General features: G+C 43.4%; 1 protein-coding gene across 2 annotated transcripts in view; it reads left to right on the top strand.

Moving 5' to 3' along the window:
* Positions 1–15,157, top strand: part of Mettl8 (methyltransferase 8, tRNA N3-cytidine) — an 82,916-nt gene that overhangs the window by 31,971 nt on the left and 35,788 nt on the right. The window lies entirely within an intron of this gene.

The raw sequence follows: 15,157 nt of genomic DNA, 5'->3' as shown, positions 1-15,157 counted from the left end.
TATTAGAGGCCTCAGCCCGGGCTGGAGCTCCTGGTGCCCCACGGCCCTCTTTGTATGTATGTGTCAAGTATCCTTTGCTCCTTAGCATGACCCTGCTTCGTGCTTTGAAGAAGACCATGCTATTGGGGAAGATGGGCGTTTATAAACAGGCTAACAAGTGCAACACAGTGCTTCAAATTCTAAGGGCTGAGTTTTATAGACTGTCATATAAGCAATAACTTGGGGGGATGAAGGGAAAGGGGGGAACTGTGGACTAGATGTAAAATAAATAAATTAACTAGATTTACAAAAAGAAACAACTTAGTAATGAGAAAGTTTGAACATAGGAAAGGAACTTCTTTTCTGTTTTTGAGACAGTTTCATGTATCTCGAGCAGGCCTTGGGCTTGCCCTGTAGCAGAGGCGGATGTGACCTTGACCCCTTGACTTTCTTGCTCCCGCCTCCCAAGTGTTGGGATTGCAAGATGAGCCACTACATCCAGCTAGGAAGATTTCTCAAATTGGGAAAACCTGAAATTCGGATTATTTATTTTGCCTTCAGTGCTTGGAACAGTATGTAACACAAAAGTATTTGTTGAGAGCTGAGTGTGGTGGTACGGGTCTTTATTCCCAGGAGACAGAGGCAGGCGGATCTCTGAGGCAAGTGTCTTTATAGCAAGAACCAGCTAGAGCTATGGAATGAGACCATTTCCACCCTCTCCCCACTGAAAGTATTTGTTGATATAGATCACATAGCTGGAGTAAGGGCGTCCTGCTGGGCAGAAACATAAAACACAGATGAGGGTGTAGAAGGCATTTTCAGGAGATGCTAAAGAAAATTGTCTGCTTTTGTTTTTTTCTTTTTAAAGGCTCTTCCAGGAGATCAATGACTCTGACCTCCAGAGTCTTTTCTCCAACGAGGTTGGGATGGTATAGGACAGAGGTGGATTGGAGCAGGCTGCCTGTGGGGCTGGACTCAGAGCTGATGTTCAGGCAGACACTAGGGTCCTGCATTGTTGATCGTGTCCTTGACAGTGAGGCCCACGAAGGAAGAAGAACGAGGAATTGGCAGAATAAAGGGAATGGAAGAATTTGATTTAGAAGTTTTGAACTTAGGTCACTGATAAAAATAGGTAAAGTCATAGTTTATTTCAGAGAGAAGATTATGTAGACATTCGAGATAAGCCTTGAGAAGACATTCGGCTTCGAATGTCCAAATACCATGCTGGATCACAGCCAAGAGCCGGGAAACGACTAGAATGCCTTGGATCCAGATCCCACTGCGGGGAAGGAGGTGATGTGTGTGACAGGCCTGAAGATGTAGCCGAGGAGGCTGCCAAGGGAGACTTAGCTCTCTGCACGGCCTGCTGTACAGCTGAGTTCTCTTCAGAGCTCCCTGCCGAGGGCGCTCGTGGCTTCACGCACAGTGCAGAAAACCATCTCAGGACCAGTTAGTCTGAAGCAAAATCAATGTTTATTCAGTAAAGTGTGGGATTTATGAAGAACAAAAATAATACATGTTAGGGGTGGGTGTAGTGGCACATGCCTTTCATCCTAGAACTTAACAAACAGGCAACCAGGTCTCTGTGAGTTTGAGGCCAGCCTGGTCTACATAGTGAGTTCTGGGACAGGATGTCAAATTATAGCTCAGGCTGTCCTAGAACTTGCTAGTAGCTCAGATTAGCCTCAAACTCACAAGCATCTTCCTGCCTCTGTCTTCTAAGTAACAAGATTACAGGTGTGAGCCATGCACATGATTTAAAAAGAAAAAAAAGTTAAACAGAAAGCTTGAAATTGTATATGTGGTTTGTATTATACTTCTTGACAATTCACAAAGGCAGATTAGAGCACCTTGACTGGCCGTCCCCAGTGTCTGCTCTTGTCGCCTATGAGAGATCATGGGTGCTCTCCCAAGCAAAGAGAGCTCCGGAGGAACTCCTGGCCAGCGAGCACATGGCTTCTCATGAGTCGCTAACCTTTCTTTCGGCTGTGTGCTCTCTTCTCCATCTTCCACCGCTGCCTGCGGAGCCCGGGATCCTTGCTTGCCGGCTTGTACGTCCAGCCTTATCATGGACTCTTGGTAATCCAGCAGCCTTTGGTCCTGGAGGGCTCACAGCTTTGAGGGCCTGGAGAGTTACTGAGTCTCTCAGCTAGAGACATGGAGACGTGGTCCAGGGCTTTCTGTCTGAAAAGCTCTAGGAGTACTAGACGCCTCATTCAGGAGACATTTTAACATGAAATTTCAATGTTTAAAAGGTGAAAACACGGGCATGATGGTGCACATCCATAATCCTAGCACCTGGGAAGCAGAGGCAGGTGGATTGCTTTGAGTTAAAGGCCAGCCTGGGCTATAAAGCCAAACCTTATCTCAAAAAACCAAGGCGAATGAGTGGGTAGATGGCTGTAAAAGCAGGCCGCTTTGAACAAAGCAGAGACTTAGGACGTGGGCACCTGCATGCCAGAAGAGGGTATTCAGTTCCGTCAAATGTGGTTGTTGGGAATTTAACTCAGGACATCTGGAAGTGCTGCCAGTGCTCCTAACGGCTGAGCCATCTCTCCAGCGCCCCTCCCCCTTATTTTTAAAATTTATTTTTGGGCTGGTGAGATGGCTCAGCAGGTTAAGACACGTCCCACCAAACCTGAGAACCTGAGTTTGATTACTGAGCCCCACATAGTGGAAGGAGAGAACTGACTTCTGCAGGCTGTCCTCCGACTTCTTTATACCACCCCATCACACAGACACACACAAACTTGTGCACAGCGTGCACACACACGCACAATCAATAAATGTGGCTTTCAACATTTATTATTATGTTGGCCTTTTGAGACAAAGTCTCACTGTGCAGCACAGAGTGGCTTCGAGTGCTGTCCTTCTGCTTCAGCCTCCTGCATGCCGTATTAGAGTGGTTAGCACACCACACTCAGCTTGGTTTAGGCTTCTCAGAAGATTTATAAGTTTGTTCTTTTTTCTCCAAGTCCACAGTTCTATCCAAAATCTCCTGGTTTACTCCTTGTCTTCTTTAGGAATGTGTATTTGTTTTGACATGTTTGATTTTTAAAAAGATTTCTAGAAAAGTGCAGTTTCTTGCATGGATCAGTGTGTGAAGACGGAGTCTAATGGTTAGTTTTACCCTCTGAGCTGTGCACCCATGTTTTCTGGGGATCCCCCCCTCCGCTGTTTCTGTTTCTAAATGTCACTCAGACTAGCTGAATTGATTTCATGACTCCCCAGAGGGTCACGACCTTTAGTTAAGAGAACACGGAGCTAAGGCATTCTCAGGAGACTCAGGTAAGACCTGGGTGTTGCAACATGACCTGTTACATAAGTCATGGGAATGATGGATCATTTCCAAGATCAGAAGAGGTACAGATGGTAGGAGTTCTTCTTCATTACACAATCTTCCTTATGTAATCGCTGTGTTTACTATCTGAGTCCATACCCTGTTGCAGCCTCAGATCTTTAATACAGTTAATCAATAAATACTTCCATTAGTTTCCTCTAGCATAACTTACCACAAAAGACACTATCTAGACATGTAGAACAGACTCAATAATTACCTAACTTTGAGAAGTCACTTAATCCATCTAGGGCTCAGTTTCTTCATCTGTGAGATGGATAATGATAATAAAAACTGCCTATCTGGTAGTGTAAGGATTAAATGATTCTATATAATGTAAAGTGTCTATATATAGGAAATAAGCAATATACCACCTAAGAGTTAGCTATCTTATTAGTATTATGATCTATGTATGTTTTACATGTATTTTTGGTTATGAGCTTAGCCTTTAATGGTTGAGCCATCTCAGCCCTGTACACTTTATTTCTACACTGTTTTCATGCTCATTGTTAGTCTGTATGGTATTTTACAGTGAGCTTGGTCAGCTCTGTCCTGTAGTTGGAATCCCTATATAATAGTGCCCAATAGTCATGTCTAGTAATAAATTGGTGTAAAACCAGAAGTTTATAACTAGGCTAAAAATTAATATAGTGGCCAAAGGTAGGCATCAGAGTCCATGAGATCTAAATTCCTATCCATGTCCATCCCTGCCCAACGGGCTTCGGAGTCTAGGAGATCTGAATTCATACCAGATGTATGCTGCTGCCCAGCTACATAAGCAGGTTCATTGATGGGACTCTTCTGTTTAAAGGAAACAATTCAATTTTTTGGGCCCAGTTTTCTGGGGAAGCAGAGATGTACCTGACCAGAGCTCATCCACTGGTCAAATTTAATTAAATCTTGCTTCGAATTTGGCTTTAAAAAAAAAAAATGAAACAATTCAAGTGTAGCTCTTTAGCAGCCCTGACTAGGGCTCCCTAGAGGCATACTGATCATTGTCAGGTGGAGAATGGAGATGCAGCACAAGGGACCGTGCACCATCATGGTGACTAACGCAGAACAGAACCCCGGTTTATACAAGCAGGTGGACTTGGACCTGAGCGTTGAAGGATGAGGAGTGTCCAGATAGATATTTCTTTTTTTCCTTTTCTTTTTCAAGATTTAGATGTATTTTATGTGTGTGAGTGTTTGCCTTTGTGTATATCTATATACCACATGCCCGTTATCCATAGAGGCTAGAAGACGGTGTCAAATCGCCAGGAACTAGAGTTAACAGACATTTGTGAGCCCTCACATGGGTGCTGGGAACCAAACTCAGGTCCTCTGGAAGAGCATCCAGTGCTCTTACCCGTGGAGACATCTCGCCAGCCTGCTTAGTTAGGTGAGTGGCTTCATGTACTGGGCAGGATGGTGTAATGAAAGAAGTGTCGTGTGACTCTGTGGTCGCATTCTGCCTGGAAAACGGGAAGCCTGGGCTCACTCCCCAGCAGTGAGGAAAGCAGGGAGGAAATAGTTAGGCTCTTCTTCAGTTATTTAACCGTTGTGACACATGGGATATGCTCTACCCTCACCATTGTTTGTGTGTGGATCCGCATTCCATGCTAGACTAGGCTCGGCGGAGCAGCTGAGGGCACACTCACTGTGCACGGCCTTCCAGGTACAGAAGATGAGGTGAAAGAAAGAGCATTCCTTCCTCAACAAGGTGGGTGAGAATTAGTAAAAATCAAGCAGGGCTATACCAACAGCCATACATACAGAAAACTAGTGATTGAGGAAACTATAAATTATCCGTTCTTATGTGACTCGGTGGCATCTGACCCACCGACATCCCTGAGAAGTTGTCCTGGGCAGGACAGTCGATTGGCAGACTATAAAACTTCTTCCTGATACTCAGCAGGGAATGGCAGAGGTTGAATGAATCCTTGAAAGTAAATGTTCTTAACTTCTTACAGGGCAATTTGTGACCTTAGCAAAACCCATCATTTTCAGGGCTCTGTGCTGAACTGAGGGGTCCAAAGCTCAGGAAATACTCCTTTAGAAACGGAGCATATTGTGCCCTAACTAGGTACAGAAGCATAGCGCAGGGCCTGCATGAACCTTTAAGCACTAACAGCACAGTGACTGTTCAGATTTCAGCACAAAGAAGGCCAGGGTACAGCTCTTCATGTGTTACACTGACAGGGGGATCTTCCATCAGCTGCCTCTGCTGTGCCATCCAAGTCCACCCACGGATGTTAGAGCGGGAGGTGGAGGCACCAGTGGAAAGCAGTGCCTGCTCTGCTCGGGCTCCAGGTGCTGCCACACCTACCTGCCCCACCCCAGAGTTGACAACATCACCAAAAGGCCAGCAACTGGAAAACCCTAAGTATCAGAGTGGAGCTGACCATTTAGGACAAGCAGTCCCAGATTGAGGTGGCACCTTCTACCTCTGCCCCATCACCAAAACCCTCAAACTACTCACAGTGAGAACAGGAAATAGATGTTAAGCAGGGTGGAAAAAGCAGTTTTAATGAGATTGTCAGCCTTGCCGGACAGATTTTATCTAGAGAATGCCCTAGAACATTAAAGAAATCCTAGGGATTGCCCACTCTTGGGCTGCAGTGTTTAGTGTTGCTGCCTCATAACTTCGGGATGGCATCAGGAGTGGGCACTGGTGTGCTCAGCTGCGTGATAACCACAGAGAAAACTACTTCGATAAAAAAGAAAATTATTTGACCAAACAAGGAAAAAAAACAGACTACAACCCCCATAAAGACTGCCTGTTACTCCATGAAGTCTGCCAGGAGCCCCTTATCCCATCATGCCCACTCCTCAGGCCACAGAAGAATGGAGAAAAGCCAGTGTCTAGCCTCTGAAATGGACCTTCCCAGGAGAGATGGAAAGGTCTTTGAAAACAGTATACTGTCTAGGAAGTTTTACCTACAAAATAAGAAAAGAAAGGAGAGAGAAGAATGCAAAATGTCATGAGAGTTAGTGAACACCTTCTAGTATTTCTTTCAAGGAGTCATACATACCTGGCCTTCCACAGCAGAATTGTTCAGAATTGATCCATGTTATTCAATGTATTAATAGTCTGTTCCTTTGTATTGATGATCTCATAATTAGAATATTTTTAAAGTTCTTGAAGTTTGATAATAAACATCAAGCGAATAAAAAAAGACATCATCACTTTACCAAAGAAGACACTGTCAGGAAATACGCTCACGGGAAGATGCTCATTGTTAGAGGAATGCAAATTAGAGTCACAATGAAATGCAACTTCCTACACATTAGAATAGCCAAAATTCAAAATACCAACCATACCAAGTGCTGGTGAGAATGGAAGGACTAGAACTTTCTACACTGCTGGGGGTAATAGGAAGTGACACATGGGGCTGGAGAAATGGCCCAGCGGTTAGAGAACCTGAGTTCAGTTCCCAGCACCATGCTCAACAGCTCACAGCCATCTATAACTACAGCTCCAGAGGATATAACACGCTCTTCTGCCACACATGTGGCAAACATACAAACACGTGAATAGAAATTTAAAAAAGATATGCACAACATGTATGGACTTCCTGTAATGAGTAAAAGGCTTTATGGATGGAGAATATAGTAGTCTCCCCTTACCAGTTTCAGTTATGTGTGTCTAGTTGCAATTTAAACCTATGTGTTTGAATTTTGTTCACTGCAGTACAGGGTACTTTCTGTCCTAGTCTAGAAGACACAAATTAATTTTTAGAAATAAACAGCAGATCAGTGAGTGCTCTTTGAGGGCAGAGTGACCTGGTGGAAAGGGGAGGGAGAGAGAGAAAGGAATTTTGTTTTGTTTTTCAGGTTTTCTCGTGTTTATTTGAGGCATGATCCCATCATGTAGCTCAGGCTGGTCTCAAACGCTCACTTCACCTACCTCATTCCCCCAGTTCTGGAGATGGTAGGCTGCACAGCTGCATTTTATGTGTATAGAATTAGTTGAATTTGAATTTTAAGGAAAGAATGCCCCTTTCCTATTGGCTCTTCCTTATCTGCCTGGTTGGTCCATTGTATGTGCTTTAGTATAGATTAGAACCCCTCAACAATTTTGGGTTTTACCCCATCATCTTGATCAGTGGTTCAGAGTTCAGCATCTCGTATGTAACAGGATTCCCAGTGAATGTTTCATCAGGGAGATCAAGACTGCTGGCCACTCAGGCTGGCTCCCACCCCACTGTATTCCGATGTGGAGGCCTCAGATTTTTTCATGTTGTGTCTGTTAGTCATTTAGCCCTGAGGAAGAAACTGACTTGCTAATAACAGTCATCAGGATATATTGACGGCTGAAAAGAGAAGTGGGCATCCAGGAGTCAGTGATACAAATTAGCATAAATAGTAGAAAAGAAGGTTTAATTGAAAATAGTTCACTTATAGCTGATACACCTGTAACCGTTGCAGCGCATCCATTCTGGGACTCACACTGCTGAACTAATTAACGTCTCTGAAATCATGACACTTCTTACAGTTGATGACATCTTACTGTTGTAATTGGAGGAGGTTTCATCTCTTACAGGTACAGAAAATAATAGCATCTTAGTTTGATGAAGTAGAATAATTATAATTTCAAGTACTAATTTGAATACTGTTTTGAGAAGTATTAGTCTTCCTTGATTAATATAAAGCAGAAAGACACATACATCAGGATTTATATACAGAGTATTTGTTACCCTGTTAGAAAATTAATAAACCCTTTTGATACATGGGTAAATGGGCAGTGGATACAGAGAGCTGAACTAGGAGGAAATTCCTGTGAGTACTGGGGGAAGTGTCAATAGTAAAAGAGGTATCGGTTGACACAATAAGATGCTTTTTAGATGGACACAGTGTCACACCCAGCGGCAACACTCTTAAGTTTGATGACAGCATGGTCTACCAGTAAATTCCAAGTTGTATACCGAGACTCCGTTTCAAAAATCAAAACAAAACAAATAAACCAGAAACAACAAGACATATTTTTAATTTTCACACAAAAGTAAAGGAAGGAAGGAAAATAAAGATAAAAGGAAAAGAAATTTAACATAGCAGCCCTGGTAATGAAGGTTGTGAATTTCACTTCTTTATTACTAAACCTACTCCCACATGTGTAGTGACTTCTGATCATACTCACACATCCTCTCTTACCCCACACCAGCCCTCATTAACCCCTCTCCTCGTGTCTTTAGATTGTTCTTTTGTTTTGTGGCCCACTGAGTTTAAGCAGGGCCTTCTTCCTGAGCATAGGTATGATGCTGTCCACCAAAGCATGGGTTGTTCACTGGTGATTACAGCGCTGAAGACCACGACCCCCCCCCCCATCCAGTGTTCCCAAGAGAAGGAGAGGGCTCCTGTCCTTCCCAACCACATGCTTTTGACTAGGTGTACACAGGACCAGGCGTGAGTTCCCTCCTATGATGGAGCCTCAAATCTAATAAGAGCCAGTGGTTCCCTCCTGACCCTCCGTACCACTGTTGCACAGTGAGCATGTCCGTCCCGCCTGGTAGGTTGGTATTGTAGCCTACGTCATCTGCAGCAAGGCAAGATGGGTAATGAATTTTCTCCCTCAGCTGCCTACACCACAGCCCCTTCTGGTTCTTTGCAATCTACTATGCAAGGAGGGAACTTCCAGCTCAGTCTCAGCTTGATTTCTCTTTGTCTTGCTACCAAGGTGGGTACTGACTTTATTCAGTCCAGGTTGAATATGTAGGTCTGGTGAGAAGTCAAGACCACTCGCAACAGCTTGTGTTGTTTGGGGGTTGCTGAGGCCTCCTTAGCAACTCTGAGAATATCCCACACCTGGCATGGGGATTTTATCTGGTCACCCATGGCTTCTGGGATTGTCATTGTTCAGCTCTGCAGGACACCTCCATTCAAACCCTCTCTGTGCACACACACGGAACATATATGTACATATATATGCTAGGGGTAGTAGGCGTCATGTGACTTCTTTGCACTTCCTTGATTTTATGTTACAATTTTGTTTAGTCATTTCTTTTCTTCTTTTGTTTCTCTGCTCCTTTTCTCCCACTTTGATCTGAATCAGCTTAATGCTTTGTGTTCTGTTCCCTCTACTGACCCTTTAGCGGTTTGTTTTTTGCATAATTTTAGGGGTTATTCTAGGCCAATAGTTTCAAACACTTTGGTCACAAGACCCCTTTGTACCCTTAAGTTACAGAGAATCATAAAGACCTATTATTTATGTGAATTGTGTCTGTTGATATTTTTATAGTAGAATTAAAATGAACATTAAAATATTTGTTCAAGCTAGGGATGTACACCCTTAATTACATAACTTAGGAGGCAGAGGCAAGTGAATCTCTGCAAGTCCTGGGCTAACCTGATCTACATAATGAGTTCCAGGCTTGCCAGGGTTACATAGGAGCCTGTCTCAATAACTAAAAAACAACTCCCCCAAATATATATGTGTGTATGTATATGTATGTATTATATGTGTGTGTATATATATATAAATGTTTGTTCGTTTCAAAACGGTAGTGAAACCATTGCATATTAATTCAAATTACATGTCTTAAAGAAAATATCTATAAATTCTCAGAAATATAGTGAAAAGATTGTTGCTGCCCTAAGAGTTTACATGTCTCTCAGCATCTGGTTTGGCCGAGGAAGCTGGGATCTCACATCTGCTTCTATATTCAGATTCTGTAACATGTTTAAGTTGAACTGTAGGAAGGAAATGTGCCCTTGCATGGATATGTACTTATAAAGCAGGATATTCTTTATACCCTTTCAGAACAATTTGTGTTTGTTTCTATGTTTACTTTGGTAATAGGGCTGGGCCTTGAACATGACAGGAAATACTTTGCTACTGAGTGACCCCCAGAGCCCATTTTATACTTAGTGTCTTGAGCCTACCAGGCTGGTCTGTAGCCAGAGGAAGCTTTGAATTTGCCCTCCTCAGCTTCCCAGCTACTGAGGACTACAGGCCTGCACTCCCAGCCCTGCCTAAAGCTCTTCTCCATATTCTACCGGGTATCAACGGTCGTTCCTTAGTTACAGCGTGGGTTATAAGCCGTAGGAATACCTGCTCATGTTCTGCGGTGTTAGAACCTGTTGTGCACTGTGGACTTTGGATGGAGTCCTTACCTGTTTGCCATTTTACAACATTGAGCATGGATAAATTTGATGAGATTGGTGTTCTGTTTTATGTAAAATTCCCAAATGTTAACACACTTCATTGTACAATATTTTAAAATGACATTCATTAATATCATCACCAGTCTCATCAGAAAACTCTATAAGTATTAGGAAACTATCAGAGTTGTGGTGGTAGACACGAATTTTCAAAAATTTTAATTTTTACTCAAAGCACCAGATTATCGCCGGCAGCTAATACTAGCATTTGTTTCTCTTGAAGCAACGGACTATTTCATTTCCCTTTAAGAAAACACATACCAAATGCCTAGATAACTACAGTTTTATTTGGAGTTGTTCTTTCAAGTAAAAATAGCATCCTGTAAAAAAAAGTTGTTTGCCTCAGTACTCAGACACACAGGAAAGCAGCTGCATCTGTGCAGTGCACACCAGGCTTCCCCTCAGGTCATCACACTGCAGTGTGAGCACACACCAGGCTTCCCCTCTGCAGTGTGAGCACACACCAGACTTCCCCTCTGTAGTGTGAGCACACACTAGGGCTTCCCCCCAGCAGTGTGAGCACACACTAGGGCTTCCCCCCAGCAGCATGAGCACACACCAGTGCTTCCCCTCTGCAGTGTGAGCACACACCAGGCTTCCCCCCAGCAGTGTGAGCACACACCAGGCTTCCCCCCAGCAGTGTGAGCACATACCAGGCTTCCCCCCAGCAGTATGAGCACACACCAGGCTTCCCCTCTACAGTGTGAGCACACACCAGGCTTCCCCTCTGCAGTGTGAGCACACACCAGGCTTCCCCTCTGCAGTGTGAGCACACACCAGGCTTCCCCTCTGCAGTGTGAGCACACACCAGGCTTCCCCTCTGCAGTGTGAGTACACACCAGGCTTCCCCTCTGCAGTGTGAGCACACACCAGGCTTCCCCTCTGCAGTGAGGAACAGTCTGCATATGAGGCCTGCTTTGCTAGATCAAATACTAAAAAGAATGTTTCCAAGGGTCAATGATTTTATTTAAAATTTATTTATTGGGTCAGCTATGGTGGTGTACATACTTAATTCCAGGACTCAGGAGACAGACAGATGGATCTCTTTGAGTTCAGTACAGCCTGTTCTATGTAGTGAGCTCTAGGATAGCCAGGGATACACAGAGAGACTCTGTCTCAACTAAATACATACATAAATGAATAATAAAAGTAAAATAAAGTTTACATTTGTGTTTCTGGGGATCAAACCTAGGCTTTTTGGATGCCGGACAAGCAAGTTACCCCTGAGCTCCTAGGTGCCAGCTGATTACCTCCTGCGAATCTGTGGACCTCCCCATAGACCTCCCCATCCCCAACGTCTCCAGATGGAGGGCAGGCCTCCAACACATGAACTGCACTCATACCATAGCAGTATGGTGCCAGGCATTCCTGCTTCAAGCTTTCACATGCTGTTCAGCTAGAATGACTTCACCCTTCTACACCACTCATCTGTTAAGTGTATTGGCGCATTTAAATTTCAGTTCTCGTGTGTGGGTTTATTATACACTCTCCCTTTCAAATGAGTTGCTTCCATTTCTCTGTGGAGATTTCCTTACCCATTCATTCTGACAGTCTTTTCCTTTAAATTTGTTTGCCCAGGTGGGCCTTAGTAACCCAAGTGGGTCTCAGTAACCCAAGTGGGCCTCAATAACCCAGGTGGGCCTCAGTAGCCCCAGGTGGGCATAGCTCACTGTGTAGCCACAGGTCCCCTTGAGTTGCTAATCCTCCTGCCTCCACCTCCTGAGACTGCTGAGAGCACAGGCCTGCACCACCATGCATGCTTTATGCAGCGCTTGGCTACATGCCCAGCTGCTTACTTGGTTTTTGTTTTGTTTTTTTTCAATTTAACAAAGTTGGATTTTTTTTAAGTTTTAGCTAGAATTAAATGTAGGCATTAAGAAAGGAATAGAGTACTGTAGGGTGGGTTAGGGCTTCTCAAGAGACAGTGCTGGAATATTCTTTAGGTCTTTACATTTTAAAGCTGCCTTTATGTCAGGTATACGAAATCCTACTCTGATAGCAAATTCTCCGTCCTTGCTTATTGTCTGCTTTGTCACTTTATTGACACATCTAGCCATGGCTTATTGTGTAATGGCTGTCATGAATGCTATCCTGCATGGAGCCTGGATCCTGATATCGCCTCCAAAGATGAGTTATTGTTTGCCAAGTTCCCACCAGATGCTGCTGGGGTCAAGTTCAAGTTGTTTTGTTTTTATTTGGGCATTGTTTTCTTGCTAAGCATCTCAGGCTGCCTCAAACTTGGAATTCCCGTCTCAGCGTTTGAAGTGCTAAAATCACAGGCATGCATCACCATGCCCTAAAGCCTTGTTAGGTGAGCGGTCTTGGCACTCCCTGTTGTCTTAGGTCAGTTCTTAATTCTTTCTCCAATACATGAGAGGTGTTGAGCCAGCCCCACTCTGGAGCTCCAGGATCTCCACGTACCAATGCTGCTGCCTTTCTCTGGGCAGTCCTAGAGAAGACTCCACCCTCACCCCTAGAATCCTCTCTTCCGGCCAGCTTCTCTGGAGCTTCACCCTGCGGCTGAGGACACAGAAGTAGCACGGGAACCTAGCTGCGCTCTCTGCAGGCTGCAGGTGTCCTGCCTCTGACCAGCTGCTTGTGGAGGATTCTGCTAGCAAGTCCTTTCCTCTCAGCGGCTCTGATCCCTCAGGGGGACATCTTGGGCCCCACCCCTACCCCACTGCAGAGAAACATTTCTTCATGGAGGGCGCCTATGTGAGCATGAGGGCTCACCTTCGTGTTTCTCCTCCCTTCAGGGCCATGGGCCCACACCGTCTAGTCCAGCGCCTAAAGACTCTACTTCAGATGCTTGTCCAGCGTTATGGGTTTTTTTTGTAGCAGGAGACTGGGCCCACTATAAAGTATATTGTAAACAAAAATCAGGTCCTGCACAGCTAATTTAATTTATATTTATAATAAAGGTCTTTAACCATATAGAAAAATAACCTTGTTATGCAATTAAGAATTATGAAATAATTTTAGGCTGAAATTATTTTCTTTAACTTCTTTAAACTTCTTTCTTTAACCATAAGAATTTCTTTAACTCTCTAGTCACCTTATACATTTGTTAAATTGTATGTGGACATGTTGGCACATACCTGGAATCAATCCCTGTATTCAAGAATAATATGAAAAAAATTATCGAATAACATGAAGTTTAAAAGCAGGTTTATTTATTTACTTTTAGACAGGGTGCAGTCCTGACTGGCCTGAACCTTACTATGTAGACCAGGCTGTCATTGAATTCACAGAGATCTGCCTGCCTCTGCCTCCCTAATGCTAGGATTAAATATGTGCGCTACCACACCCAGCAAAAAGGCAGATTCTAAAATTACATACTCATAATTAGATCTTTTTGAAAATTATTATACATATTAGACATTCTAAATTATGGAATAATTATGTTAGTGCAAATCATTGTATACATGTTAAATAAAGATTCTGAATTATGGAACAATAATTATGATAGAATACAGAATTAGAAAACTTTTAAATTTTCTTTAATATTGTAAAACTGCTTTAACTTGAGATAAATTTTTAAAAACTATTTATATACAAACATGCTTGAGCAGGCATGGTGGCACCCATGTTTTTCATGCCATGTGAGAGGCAGAATTCTGTGAGTTTGAGGCCAACCAGGGATGCATAGTAAGAACTTGCCTAAAATAAATAAATAGTAAATAAATAGGTAAATAGATAAATAAATGCCTAGTTGTTAAATATTTAAGTGTCTGCATAATATTCCTTTGAGCCACCTTGAATGTTGATTCTCCTATCACTAGATACAGTGTTTTCTGTTAAATGCTCTAAAACTTCATATTCGAAATTTTTATATCACTCGCCTTGCAAAACTTTTATGCTATGTTTAATTCCTCCAACCAGGTAAAAGTTTTGTTATCATAAAGTCCTGCTGCATTCTCAGAATTAGCCATTTGAGGAAGGCTGTGAGATCAGATCCCAGCCAACATGAGAAGACTCATTCTCTGCTGACTTAGAATACAAACCAAGTGAACTCTGCCCTGGACCCTTGATCTTCGCTTTTGCAAGCAACACACCCTTCTGATCAGATGAAAGTTTCTGGAGACACGTTCATTGAAATGGCACTGTCTTTCTTCGAGACCTTGAACTTCACACCACTAGTGTCCCCTCCGTGTTCTTGCTGTTACAGTTAGTACAGACGTTTTCTTATATTTTTGGTTGTGAGCCTAGCCTTTAACGGCTGAGCCATCTCTGCAGCCCCAGATGTTTTCCTGAATAGAACTTCTCTATTCTTTTGAGCTACTTCATTATAATAAATTCCAAGGTGTGCTGTTTCTGAGCACACAGTGGAAATGACTTTTCCATTGGTTGTCAAATGCGTGGTGCATTGATTTGCTGGTTAGTCATGCCTAAATTCTGTAGTTATGTTTGTTACTTATAAAACTCAAATACTCTGCCAGGAGGAGATGGTGCTCACCGTTAATCCCAACACTCAGAAGGCCAAGACAGGTGGATCTCTGTGAGTTGGAGGCCAGCCTAGTCTACAGAGCAAGTTCCAAGACAGGTTACAAAGCTACACAGAGAAACCCTGTCTTGAAAAACAAAGCAAAATAAAAACCTTGAATAATCCTTACTGCTGGCCGCTGGGTTTTCCTGCAGAGGAATCCGATTTCTGCTGGCAAGAGCTGCAGAGTCCCTGTAAATGCAGCAGGGATGTCTGTA

The sequence above is a fragment of the Myodes glareolus genome, chromosome 21 (assembly GCF_982192425.1).
Source record: "Myodes glareolus chromosome 21, mMyoGla1.1, whole genome shotgun sequence".
NCBI lineage: Eukaryota > Metazoa > Chordata > Mammalia > Rodentia > Cricetidae > Myodes > Myodes glareolus.
This window is presented reverse-complemented; position numbering and strand designations above follow the sequence as displayed.